Below are 15199 nucleotides of genomic sequence, written 5' to 3'. Positions count from 1 at the left end.
GAGTGCGATCGAACGGCAAACCAAAGAAGAAATTATCCGTCGGATCAATAAGGAATTCCAGGATTTTACCAAGCGACCAAGTGGCGAAGGCCTGCTTATGCCTTCGGCCTCGTTAGAGGCTTTGAAGAGGCTGGAGGTGATTTAATGAAATAAAATAAATAAGAATTTATCAAGCTTTCAGAATGTGGTCTAATTTTTTTATTTGAGGACTTGTGGGAGAGAAAATTGTGTATTAAAAAAAATCATTTTTGTGGTATAGATTGATTGACCCTGTATATTCTAACTTAGAATTAGAAATAGTTTTATATTCTAGCACATTAAGTTTGTGTAAGAATAGCCAATGAGTGGGTATCAATTTCATATGAGGAGTTGTCCTTTTTTTCTCTTCTCTGATTGGTTTTAAATTGCCAGCAGTAGATTGTTCCAAATTTTGAGCATATTCAATTTAAAATTTTTTTTTTGACAAAATTAAAAAAAACATAAAAATATTGATTTAAATAATGAAGACTTATTAAGTAATATATGTCATAAAAATTAATTATACATTTTATGACTCAATATGGACGGACATGTTTTTCTTTATGTTCCATGCTTCTCACATCGTTAATTTATTGTATCACGTAACCTTTCATAAGAAAAGAACCAGAAAATAGGCTCCAAATCAGTTGGTAGTTGGTAGGACAATTTTTCTTAACTATGGATTTAACATTCAATGATTGCTTAGAAAAAATCACAGCTTAACAAGTGATAGTTATAATTCAACCAATCATCGTTTAGAAAACTGATTTGGACCGGGGGCAGGAAATCATCAGTTGACAACAAATCACACTGAATATTTTTTTTGTTAGGGAGGTATAACGACGTGATAAAGTAATAAATTTTTCTTTTTTATCAAGCGAGGTTGGGAACTTTTCAGTCATTCATAACCTTCTAGAATTTCATATTGAAGCTTTCTATAGTCCTTTAGGCATAATAAGATTAATACTTCTAATATATATGTATCTTGATGATTAATCTTGTGTAAAAAAATCATTTCATTTCTGTGTGTACACACTCCAAATATTCCTATTCAGACCAATGCCCTTATACATATTTCATAAATCCTTACATAAATTGTAAAAGAATGTAAATAAAATTACGAGATGAAGACTTTTGCAATAATTTTTGACTTTACTTTTAAACCTTTTTATCATCAGACAAATAGTCCGATTAATTTCTTTAATTATATCATGGTGATTATATCTTTATACTGAACGTCGTAAGAAATATCACATATACGTCTTCAATTTGTTATTTTTCACTTTTGATAAATCATTTATATTAGTTAAAGAAAAAAATACGTGGATAGTCAACGTTTTCTCGAGTACCAATTTTGACTAAATAAAATACTTCGGACAGAAAAAAAAATGAAGTAAAAAATTCCCATTAAATAAATTTGTTCATCTCTTTTTTGGTATCAACTTCATAGGAATTCATAATTAGAGATGTAATTCGCGTGTATTTCTTAGCTACACTGTTTTTTGTTTGGAACGCCATATTTTACATTTTTACTACCTGAAAGGGAAAAACGCGTCGAAAGTGACCAAGAAAACTTGCAATTTATATGTGGGAAATATTCTTTTTGTTCATGTTGCACTACAGTGATTTGAACGATTTTGTTCTCGCCCAATTCTGCTCTCTACTGTGGTTAGATCGACCGTTTGAAGCTTGCAATCGAATAGAAGTAGCCACGATTGATGAATAGGAGACAAAAACAATCTTCAAGGACTATGCCAGGCCGTACACATCTTTGATGATGCGTCAGAAGCTCCGGGAGCACAGACGGTAAGTTCCTATGGCTTATTTTTTTTTTTTACTTTAAATAATTTATATAGTTTCTTCACTCTAATTTTATACGAAAATTAACGAATAAATAAATTATGTATAATTAAATAAATTACTTTAAGTTGGGATTTCCTGTCAATTTATAGTAGGTGTGTAAAAACAAGATCCCAGAGAAAAAACCTATATCAATCCGATTCTATTTTATATTATTCGGTAAGTTTACTTTATATTTCAATACTTAATTACAAATTAGAAGCTTTTATATAAGTATCTTGGTACATAAACGATTGAATTGTTGATACATATGGAAGAATTTATCGTGTTGGATGCATTTGAACTTACATAATTAAGACATAAAAATACAAGGCAAATAATCTGTTAGTTATCTTTTAAATATTACCAATTTGATCAAAGGATATAATATAAAGGGACCAATAATGAATTCCATTTATACAATCTCCATATATTATTCTTCAATTCTATCCACTGTATAATATTAAACATATTCATTGCTGCAACCTTGTGGTAACATTTTTAAATTTTCTACATCAATTTTTTTTTTGTTCACAGCTTTTTTAATCCTCCGCCCACCAATCGTTCCTTTTCGCATAACCATCCCCAAGATCAAACCACCGCCACCTAAGGAGGTATCACCCACTTCGGGACACGTCGGTTTAAACTATCCTTGGTATATCAATGTATTCTTATTGCTTCAACTAACGAACTTTTTTTAATTTAAAAAAGATATATTAAAACTTTTCAACAGGATTGAAACATTCAGTGTTTACAAGCAATCATATTAATAAAATTCATTTACAAGATTTACGGACATACACTAAATCAATTCCTTTCTTCAATGCTAATATGATTTAAAAAAAATTATATTACCCATTATATTTATAGATAAATTAAAACAAAAAATAACAGAAAACAAACTGAAGAACAAAATTCAATCTTATACAAATACATAAGAAGCGTGAATAACTATTAATTTGTTCCATATAAACAGTGGAGAAAATAAGTATTCGATCCCTTTCCAATTTTATAAATTTGACACTAAAATGATAAGAACGGTCTACGATATTAATACTTGGTTTATTTTGACAAAAAAAAAAGTGTATGAAGGAAGAAAAATGCGGAGACTGGTAGCTTTGTCTTTTATTTCACAGATGATTTGCCTTAATATATAATTAAATGATGTTTATGTCAGTATTGTCTATTTTTGGTTGAAATTGATGTTCCCTTTGAATTTATAATTCAAAATATATTATACTTATTAAATATTTTAAATTAGAAAATTCATTAAATGTTTGTTTTCTGTTGGAATAATCCTATTCCACTATCCATCATGTCTAATCATAATTACTAATAGCAAAGTGATTAAAAATCCTGCTTTCGAATTGTTGCCTTGTTTATTCATTACTTTGTCTCTCGTTCAAATTCATTTCATAGTAAGATTCTGTTTGTGTAAGCATTAAAATATTGGGGCATGATTACATCATTTTTCTAAAAGAAAACAACTATTTACTGCGTTTTATAATAATACACATTACATATTTTGATTAAAACATTCCAAAGGAATATAAATTTTAATAATAAATAAAAAAAATGACTTATAATTCTCATTTATTTATATATTAAGCGGCAAAAAATATCTAAGGCGAAATAGTTTAAAAAAAGATGATGCAAAATGGCGTTAAGAAAACATTTCCTTAGGCGAAATAGATATACAAAGGAACGACTTATATGTCAATCTTTAATCCTGAAACTTACTCTTTGTTTTTCCACGCATTAATGATTACTTTATACTTATTGTTCTCTCTTCAAGAATAAAATAATAATGATTGTAGCTTTGGCAATTAAAAAGTTCTTTTCAGGTAGCAATTGCAAAAAGAGAACGATCTTAAAATTGCATAATTTTTTAACCATTGCGTGGAGGCATTATGTTGCAGGGATATTTTTCTGCTGCTCAGAGAAAAGTTAGACTTTACTGCGTCGAAGGTATGATGAGCTGTGGAAAATTTTGGGTGCCATCTGAAAGGGACTGAAAATCAGTAGTGTAATAAGTCTTCCAATAACCCACGACAATAACCCAACACAAGAGTTGGTTTAAGAAAAATCACATTAAGGTAATAGAGTGACCTAGTCTGTCTCCTCAACTTCATTACGAAGAAATAATGATTTGAAAAAAAAATCGGCAAAAGATCAATTACTTATTTCTTCCAGTGTACATGTTATAATATGTAAGTTGAAGGATCAAGAAATGTGGAGGGGGGATGCATACACGCAAAAGTGCATCGCTAAACTAATAGATAGCTTATGACACACTCAACATTATTATTTTGTTTGAAAACTTGGAGATTTATACTTATACTAAGGAAAACATGTTGTATGAAGAAGGCAAATTGCATTACCAGTTCTGTTTTTTTTTATTTACACAATTTGATTTTTAGCATGCATTTTCTATTGTCTTCTTGATACTAAAGGCTGCTAAGTTTGCACTATACAGTATAAAATATGTATTTGCACTAACTTGGCATTTTTGGTTTTACAATGTAAGAAATATTGCAATGACAGATTTAAACATGATTTTAAATGAAAGCAACTTGATATTGTCAAATAATTAAATCTATGGGTTATACCCTAATTAATTAATATTTTTATACAATTTAATGTATAAATTTACTTCAAAAAATGGCAGAAATGTAATGTAAAGGTTTTATATACTACCATCTATCATAAAAGCAACATAAAATCTTTGTTTATCAACTTTTTGGAGATTATTTAAAAAATATGCATTTAATTGATAACGCCTTCTGAAACTTGTGCAAGCGTTCAGAGCAAGTTTTTTTGGGAGACAGTGGTAATATTCATTTATGGGGTTATGGGGGAGACTAGATATGCCTATTTGATTGTTAGATAAGTTACTTCAAATAGCTATAACCTAAAATGTCGATTAGAATAAAATCTGGGATGTTAGGAGGCCAGAAACTCATAGAAATGATGCTTTAGTTGTTGTCTTTTAGCAATATCTAAATATTTCAGCCATACAGGTTGGTGTTGAGTTGTTGAGTCAACAGGATCTTTCCCTAGTCACTTGGGTATGTTGGGGTATTTCTCAATTATTCCATCTAATTTCTTAATAAACTCTGCTTAACTCATCTTCCTGACATCCTTCTTGTTCTTAGCCTTTAGGTCCAAACTTAGCTAATTTCAAGGTCCTATGCACAATATATTTTGTGAGCCCTAAATTTCAATGTCGGAAGTAAATGTTGAAAATTTTCCTCTAATTTTTTAAGTATATTTATATAACAAGAAAATATTTTACTGACTTTTTTTTTATCATTTTAATCAAAAGGTACCAAAGCTATGCACGTTAAAAGGTCCAACTTCTAACCCCGTCAAACAGGGAACGCAAGTTGATTTTTTGTTAAAAAAGACCACAAGAATGCTTAAAGCGGTTGGGTGCAGTACTCTATTCATCCAAAAATTCAGAAAACGTGTCGAGTAGGATAGTGAGAACTCACTGATGATGATTTGCCGGAAGCCTTATAATTCAAAAGCGGCCAAAATCGTCGGAAGTCTTGTTTTGTTAATGAAAATAAACTAAAAAATTGAGGTCAATCGATAAATACTGGCAGCATCAGCATAGCGTCCTGTTCAACTGTTTATTGTGTCGTCAATGAAGAGCTAAGTTACCAAAGCTATGCACGTTGCACCCCCTCCCTCCCTCAAACTTCTAATTCCATTAAACAGGGAAAAAGGGTCAACCGAACCCAGGCTTTTGATCAGGCTAAAACAGACCCCTCCTGTGAAAGATCTTGTCTGGTTCTTCTCGGATGAGAAAATTTTCCGTCAAGCCCAGAAGTATAACTAGAGGAACAATAGTTGCTCGGCAAAAATCCTTTTAACTTCCCTAATATCATGAAGGCCAAGTATCTATAGCAAGTTATGGTTCTCGATGTTGTTAGAAAGTCACGTTATTTCTCCTTTCATATTCAAGCAGAGCCTGAACGTCAATACCAAGATCTATATCTGTGTTTCCCACTCCAAACTCTTCCTCTGGATCTGCAGCATTAGGGAAGACCGACTTGGGGGTTGACAGCAAGTCTGGGTACCTGTCACATCAGCAAAAGAAGGCGATTTTCTTGTTTATGGAAATGTAGTGTACGTCCATTCAAGTTCTTAGCCTCATAACTCGCCGGAATGGAACGTTTTAGACTATTTTGTAGAGAGTAATGTTGAACAGACTTCCAATGAAGTCCCCGGAGTACCAACAGATCCATGAGAGCTTGGATAAGGAGAACATACCTGACTTTACCCCGTGGGACAGTCAAGAAGGAAGTGGAACATTTCCGGGGAACTTGTGGTCCAAGCTAAACGCGATTTTATTGATTCAATGTTAAATTCATTTTATAATATTGCTTTTTGCAAAAAATTAAAAATTCGTGTAACTAATAATTTCCGGGAAGTGTTTCACTTTTTTTTTCATTGCTTGCGATCGTAAATGTTGATCCTCTATTTATCATAGATATTCCAATAAATGTTTTTTTTTTCTCAAAAAAGTATTTTATATTTTTAAATGATTAGCATGTACTATTTTATAGAAAATGTTTAATTTGAGATTTATCCATTAGATGCAATTATTTTTTTAATTGATCTGTTTACAAACTGAATTAAAGAATATATTTATTTGTATTTCTTCTTTTAAAGTGGTTGATAAAAATCGAGGAAGGTTTAATAATTTGTTTATTTTGCAAAAATATTTTTTTTTTCTAAAAAAGTATTATTAAGATTCTTTCAAAACAATACTTTTATGATAAAAACTGAAGGCTTACGTATGGGAAAAAATATTAAGAGCTCTTTTCTAATGCACAAACATAACATTTATAAAATGATATAAGTTTTTTTATTATATTTAAGTAGTTATCAATTCATATCACGTTTGTATCGAAGAAAATATAAACTGTCCTTATAATCTTAATTTATATATTTTTTTTAGCATAACTTCTTTGACTCTAATAATTTCAATATAAAGTCAACCATAACATTTAAAAAAATCCCATTCTCAATTCATACTCTTATAAACATGGAAGATATATGAAATTACCCTTAATAGCAATTCTACTAATCTGGGTCACTTCACATTTCATATCAATCTTTTTGACTATAGCCTCGTTGTTAAGTATCATAAGTCATTGAAATCTTCTACCATAGTTACATTTCAAATTTTATAAGTTTGGGTTGGATAGTTCTTCTTTAAAATGATGTTTAGTATTTAACTACGTATAGTGAGGGTTTGAGGTATAATATTGAATTTGTAGTTAATAACACATGTTTATTTAAAGGTTTAATTTAATACAGAGTGCATCTTTCAAAAATCTTTAAATTGCCACTGAGGCCACATTTTTCGATTGATTTACATAATAATTAGCTATAATTGTACATGCTGAAAAGAGATCATTTGAAGCATCCCCCTTTAGTATCAATCGCGGTTATGGCCCGTGCCCGTAAGGAGGAGCAGACGTTGACGACCTTGGCATATTGGTCATAGTCTCCTTGATGGAGGCAATCAGAGAGTCCTGGATAGTATGAGATTCAATGTAGCCCAGTCAAAATATGTCATATAATTAAGATCCGAACCACTGAGGGGCCATATTTAATTTCAATTAAGTGATATCAATGCTCAATTAGCCACTTCAGTGGCCTGCCTGAGACATGACAAGATGCCTAGTCTTTGTGACAGAGCCAAGGTCGATAATTAGCACCACATTTAAGACCTTCTGATTTGAAATGTCCATATTGTTGTCTACAATAATCATCGTCACAGCGCATCACCGTTCCTCATCTGTACGCTCAATCTTCTTTATATCTGCAGCAGCTATCGCCATAATCCCCAAAACTTCACTAAGAATTGTTGATGCATTAATGTTTATAGTGAAATAGTGATTTTTGTATGTATATAAATGCTTACGTTTCATTCTGCTGGTGTGTTTTAATTTTTCTCACGAAGGACATTGCCGTCGTTTTTGAAGACTTTTTCATACCTTTGGAATCGTTAGTTTTTACTCCTTCCCATTATTTTTTTAAAAATAAGTTTTTCAAACTTTGTACTTTGAAATTTTCGATTGACATGAGGGGTCCTCTGCGTTTCTTCGTCCTTCTCTAGCTTCTATTTATCTTCTTCTATAAAAAGCGTGTGTGCGTAATTCTCCCCTCACTCTTTCTTCTTATTTTAAATATTTTTTAAAATTTTAACTACTTATCCAGAAAAGCGCCGTGACTCAACTATTAAGTGATATATCTAGATATAGAGAGCCTTTTATTAAGTATTAAGTTTACACTCAAAAGTGAGGTTTCCACGGACAAACGGACATATATTTTTTTGAATAACTATGTCGAAGCTTTAAGAGAGATTTGGATAAACTTTGATGTAAGACTAAGCCCCTCAGATTGGCGCATTTTAACGTCCTCACGATATAAGGATAGATCAAGATATCAATAGAATATATAATATAGTATGATATATTAATCAATTTTCAGATTGAGAAATATATCTCCAAAGTACAAAGCATAATATACCCAGTGAAGAACAAGAACCAAGAACTACTTATATGGCTCCATGATTAAGTATCTCAAGCAATTATAATCCTCAACTCCCTCATCCTCAATGGGATACACTGATACATAATACAGAATGTTTACCAACGATTATTGGTCAGAACCAGCTAGAGATCCTCCATTTTTTATTTGAAGTACTTATCAGATCTCTGGATTTGTCGTTATTTCGTTTTGTTTTCCCCACTCTGTTGTTACCCTTATTTAATTTAAACTGTCGCTTGGTTTTTTCTCCAAAACATGTTAATAATTGTGTGTAATTTAGTTCAATTTTTTCGTTGATTTATAAAACTTATTATTTGAAATAAAGATGTGTACCAAATATAATTTATTTAACAAGTTATATATATTTTTTATAGACAGACAGATCTTAGGCTTTTATTTTCCCCAACTAGTGTTACCCAACTTGCATCCCAACAATTCTATGAGTTCAACAACTTACCTCGCCAATCATCTAATTATTTCAATGGTAGTCGCGATATAATGAATGAAAGATACGTGGAAGTGAAATTCTAAATTTGACTTCCAACATGGAACTGCTCTTATATTCGTCAAAATATTCGTTTTATAGATATTTTTGAAAAAATATGTCGTTTTCATGTCTAACTAAATCGACTAATATACATCCAATATCAAGTTGCTCTCAGTTTAATATACAATAAACATACACTATTACGATGTCAAAGAATCGATATCAAAATATTTCAGTTGTACTAAATTGGTGCAAATTTATTATCAAATCAATACTTTTATTTTTAATGCAGTCACGATACTATTGAATTATATAATTAATTTTTTGGAGCCATAATTAAAATTAAGGATTTTATGATATCTGACACCAGACTTTCCTCCCATTTTCTACCATAGTTTTTCGCAAGTTGCAAAGATGGAAGATTGTTCAAAGATTAATTACACTAAGTCACCAAAATATAGCTTCTGAATTCCGTATTTAATATAATAATACTTGACAGAGTTCCTCACGACTCTGTAACTCGTTTTTCCATATTAAATCCGGTTTTTGAGAATTTTCTATTTGAATTTTTTGTAGTTGTTTTACCTAGTTTTGTGTTGATCCTTATTTAGGGCTGCAGTATAGTCAAATCTTGTCCCATCCGTCGAATCCAACTTGTCAGTCCTTAAAGAAGGTAAAATCGATGAATGAGGGCATTTTTCCTTTTTTTAATTACATCATTATAAAATAGAATAAATTATATAACTATGTAATAATACATTATGTTGGTATTATATTTTGTTATAAAGAAAAAATAATATTTTCGAAAGATATGTGCTATAATCATTATACATATTTTATATATCTTATTTTGCAAAATAAAATATATATATTTTTAAGATTTTAAGATTGACAGTTGAGGACCAGTCCCAAGGACTGACGGTCTTAAGGAGCGGTCCCAATGATCTACTATCTTTCGTACCAGTCCTATGAATGGACTGGACCGAATAAATAAGGAGCCACACAATACTTTTTTTATAGGATTTATAGAAACTTTTGATTAACCCATTAGTGTCCATGCTGTGTTTAAACACCGCGAGTATTCAAACTAGTTTAAATATTAAATTTCTCCGTGAGTTTTTTGTTTTTTTACTAACGACGCTCATCATGATCGAAATAATATCCTATTTGGTTCTTTTTTAGATATTAAGTACTTTAAAAATTGATATTTGTAGCTTTGTGCATGGGATTGAATTAAAAAATATGATGTGCCTCAACGCGTAAGGATACTTAGTAGTCAAGGAATACGTGTTCAAATTTTATATATCAATTTAAGAAAATAAATCCATTTGAATAGAAGGAGTTGTAATCTAATTTTACGTAACTTGGACAACCATTTTCTTATTGTTTTTATAAGCATGTTATATTTTCATGAGCCTATAACTATAATATAGTAAACAAATAGTTTTACAAATTTGTGACATATTTGAAAATTTATCATTTATTATTGATAGGTGTTAAAATTTGTAAATAGTTTTTTAGTCTTAGCTAAACATAAGCCATGAAAAAGCTATGAACACTTATTTATTCTTTGCAAAATTTTATGCACATTTCAAATATGTATTTATATTGTATTTTTGTTTTAATGTACATATTGTATATTAAGGAATATATGTACATAAGTATACCAAAATTCACTTCCAAACATCCACATATGAAAAAGTATTATTGTCTTTGGAAAAATTAAGAAGTACAATATTAATATTTATGTATAAAATTGATATAATATAAAGTAATTGTGTCTTCTAGGAAATACTTGCCCCGTCCTCATCCTTATACACACATTGATATGTTTTATATATAGTAAACGATTCTACAAAAAGTTACAAATATTATTCCAAATACAATAAATCGGAAAAATGATAAATTCAATGTATTAGTTTGAAATTAGTTTCAAATAATTATTGTCGAAAGAAGTTTTATAAGATGGCACTTTACAGGCAGAAGGATAAACAAATTTACCTGAAAGAAAGAGAGAGTTAAAAAAAGCTTGGCATAACGTTTTAATTGCTTAAATGCAATGGGTACTTGACCAAATTTATTGATCTTGGCTTGCCAAAAAATCAAAAAAAAAAAAAAAAAAGGGATTTAAATTCACTTTTTGGAGTAATTAATAGAAACTATCAAATATTTAGCAAAAAACCTACACCGAAGGAGATAATAACCCATTCAAAAAATAAATTAATTATACATTTCATATTTGCTAAGAGTATGTACATTGAATTTATTATTATATAATAGGTTGGGTAAAAAGCAATTTCATATTTTTTGTTTATGTCAAATTTATATAAGAAGTATTATAGTAATTCAATTTAAGCCAAGTATTCCCCGTTCTGCTCGATAACTTTTGCCAACCAGAACTCAACTTAATAATGCCCTTCTTGTGTAAGCCTTGGTCTCTATTGACCGAACACTCGGACAAACAATTTTTACAGGCCTCCAATGAGGGCATATTTATACCCAAAAGTGCGTTGGTTATAAATAGGGAAAGGTAGTAATCACTTGGTTCTAAGTCCGGAATGTAGGGTGGACGAATAAAAACTTCCCATCTGAGCTCCCGGAGCTTCTGACGCGTCATCAAAGATGTGTGCAGCCTGGCGTTATGCTGATGAAATACGGTTATTCTCTTATTCACCAATTCTCGTCGTTACTTTTAGATTGTCAGTTTCAAATAGCCAAGTTTGATTACATTAGAGGCTAGAATTGAGCCTTTGCCCATAGTGGAGCAGTCATAGTAGATTATTCCATGCTAATCCTACCAGACATACATCATCACATTCCTTGCATGCCCACGGTCTAGGCAACTTTATTGGCTTTTCTAACAACAATCCTGTAGCTTGACATTGACGTTAGCGATCCATTTTTCAGCGCCAGTCACAATCTGCTTCAGAAATTGATCAATTTCGTTTCAATTCAGGAGCAATTGGCAAATGGAAATTCGGTCTATGAGTTCTTTTGTTTAGTACCCAAATATTGAGTTTATTTTTTTGTATGCAGCCTTCTAAAAATGGTTCAAAACAGTCGTATGATCGATGTTCAGCTTCTGGGCGATGCTACAACTGCTAAGATGAGGATAAATCTCGATATTTTTCATGATTTTATGGATATTTTCGACAACAGGCCTGCCAGTGCGTGGAACATCATTTACTTCCACTACAACAGAACGAAATCGTATGAACCACTGTTGTGCAACACGAACTGAAAGAGTATCAGCCCGTATACATCTCAAATTTTCTTGGTCGTTTTTGACGTGTTTTACCCTTTCTTTAGTAAAATATGGCAAATTTCTTACTATGATATCTCCTTACTGTGCAAAAAACATTTGTAGGATACACTCACACTTTTACAACACTTTACTATGATCCGATGAGACCAATAATGATAAAGATATACTTAGATAAAAAGGCCGGGAAATACGAAATTACTTTGTCCCCAATCTTGATATAAATATTTTTAACATAATAGAAACAGTTGACCCATTAATTAAACTTTGGATTCATACTCTAGAGTCCACATTCTGTATATTAGCAATATTAGTCTTGATGAAAATAGTTTATGTTTGTGCCTGACACTATGTCTGGATGTATAGTTATGCAGACATTTTTAGTTCTCAGAGACATCAAAATATTGTTTTAAAATAATGTCTGAGAAACACAGTTATATATTTGAGGAAGTAGAGATGGACAATGTTCCTATAGGGATTTACGACCAAGATTGTGCTAATTTGGTTGATATTGAAGATGAATTTGACAAAGAAGGTTGATTTGTTGTATTCATTAATTGAAAAAAAATGTCAAAAATTCGAAATGATATTAAAAAAAATGAGTTTATAAGTTTTGTAAGTATAAATGGGTTGACGCTATATTCTGTTGTCACAGAAAGCAGGTTCTACAGTAAGAAGCTGTTTTTCAGAGTACCTCACATTCTCGGATATGTTGACCCTGATCGAATGATATTGCTCTCATCTACGTGTAAATATGGAAACTTCTTTTTTCTTACTCAATATATATTAGGTTCTAATTGTGGTAAATAAGGATATAAGTTTTACTTAGTAAATTTTTGTGTTTGTTTGTATGTAAAATAAAATATTACTAATAAAATTAAAAAAAAAACCTTTTTAATTTAATATCTAGAGTAAAAAAAAAACAACTTACATAAATCATCAACTTAAAAAAAAAAGACTCTAATGGACACAATTGTATTTTGCTTCTTTGTAATTAAAATCGCAAAAATCCTAATTTTGGGATCCTATGGTACACAAATATATTGACTTTTTTTATAACATCATTTCAAAAATGAGTTTATCCTTGAAATATTTTGTAGCTTTATATAAAATTGACAACGATGTAGAACGTTTTTGAGAAGGATCTTCTTTTTTTTAAAGAGAAATTTTTAATCTTTCTGAATGCATTTTTCTTAAAACTATGAGCTTTTGAATAAAAAACACCTTTTTTGAACTTTAATCAAAGATAAATCGGCTTATCAATATGATACCCATAATTTAAAACAGTTTTAGAGTTTTTTATTCATTAGGTTTTGAAATATATTCACATAGTTTAACGTTTTCTTGGAAACTAAATGCTTAAAAAAGCTTTGAATCTTAAAAATAACAGAAACTTTTTACTCTTTTCAGAAAGAAAGCCTGAGGGGAAATAGAGGAAAAATTAGGCCATATTTGGAATTAAGGGATCGAATTTTCTCTTTAGTTAATCATATGTCGCCCTGGAACCATTTTTACTGTTGAACCATTTTATTATATATCTTACAATAAGGTGTCCCAAAAGAACAAAATGGTTTGATATCAGGAAACCTGTATTTTTTTATTTTTAGATTTTTCAATATGTATCTAACATAACAAAAATCAAACAAAAAATCTTTAAAGTTTAGCCAGCCCTGGAGGCTTACAGATTTATTCAATTCTGAAGGGAAAATTGCTAAAAATGTTATTGATTCCGCAATTAAAAACTTGATATTTCATTGAAATTGAATAATTCTATGGGTTATATATTTTTTTTTTTTCAAAAAGGAAAATAAACAGAAGAAAAGAAAGAAAAACAATGATTGAAAAAGAAAAACAGTGTCTTGATGATGCAAACAATAATGATTAAATGATTTTTCAAATGAAGGATGTCCTAATATTAAGCCACGAAGTTCTGTTTAAAAAGATTTAGAATTTGTTCCCTAAAAAGGAAGCTCACTTATCAACTTGTTAAAAATATTAGCTACTGATCTTGCCCAAAAATTTTATCGAATATCCTGAAATAGCCAAAGTAATTAAAGATGAGAAATTTTGAATAGAATTGCAACTCTGCTGATTGCTGCAACAATTAAAGCTGGTAGAGGAGAAATTGAGGATTTCGTTCTTTCTAAGTCATCGACAGCCAAAGCAAGGGAGGAACTAGACACAAATACATACAGGGAGCGGGGATCAAATTGTCGCCAAAATATTTTTCTACAAACAACAACACAAAATATACATTTTTTAACTTTTTTATTGAAAATCAAAACTATGACGAGCATATAGGTATAGAGTAGCCATTCATTCGATATAATCACCGTTGTCATCAATAACGGTCTCAATACGGCCTCTGAACCGACCGCAGGCTCTTCTGACCATCTCATTGTCCATGTTGCCGAATACCTCCTTGATGGAGTCCATCAGGCCGGCCTTGGTGCTATGAGGATGTGTGTTGGTATGTCTTTCGATATAGCCCCAGACAAAATAGTCCAAAGGATTAAGGTCAGGAGAGTTAGGAGGCCACAAATCCTTGGTTACGACGTCATAACAGTTCTCGGTTAACCACTGCATGGAGATTTTGGACACATGGCAGGGTGCTGAGTCCTGTTGCCACACCCAGGGCCTGTCTCCGGCCACCCCTTGGATCCAAGGCAGAACCACCTTCTCCATAACATCCAGGTAGACCTCTATATTGACCTTTAGACCCGTTTCAAACATGTGGGGAGGCATAACATGACCTTCACTGCTGACCACCCCGAACACCATAACCATTGCAGGGAACTTGGTCTTCATTGCCTTGCTCACATGGCTGGTGCAGGTAACTATCCACCTGGTGTTCTGCTTGTTGACCTTCTGATCTTGACAGAAATTGCTTGTAGAGCAATTTTGTTGACTTCATCAGCCTGTTGTCCTTTGCCTTCTGGGTCAAGATCTGACCCACCTGCATCTTGTAGCTCCTGCACCTTAAATCCTCAGATACACAGTACCTTATTGTTTTTTCATGCAAG

At 31.2% G+C, this 15199-nt stretch overlaps 1 long non-coding RNA gene across 1 annotated transcript; it reads right to left on the bottom strand.

Moving 5' to 3' along the window:
* Positions 1 to 7136: 7136 nt before the first annotated feature.
* On the bottom strand, positions 7137 to 7992 carry LOC121118767 (uncharacterized). Its single transcript, XR_005864562.2, has 2 exons — positions 7799 to 7992; positions 7137 to 7731 (listed from the first exon to the last, which is right to left on the bottom strand). It is a non-coding gene; the product is annotated as an uncharacterized lncRNA (long non-coding RNA).
* Positions 7993 to 15199: the final 7207 nt, after the last annotated feature.

Source organism: Lepeophtheirus salmonis, chromosome 5, assembly GCF_016086655.4.
Source record: "Lepeophtheirus salmonis chromosome 5, UVic_Lsal_1.4, whole genome shotgun sequence".
In the NCBI taxonomy this organism is placed as follows: domain Eukaryota; kingdom Metazoa; phylum Arthropoda; class Copepoda; order Siphonostomatoida; family Caligidae; genus Lepeophtheirus; species Lepeophtheirus salmonis.
The sequence above is the reverse complement of the archived record's forward strand: the minus strand, read 5'-3'. Positions and strand labels throughout refer to the sequence as shown.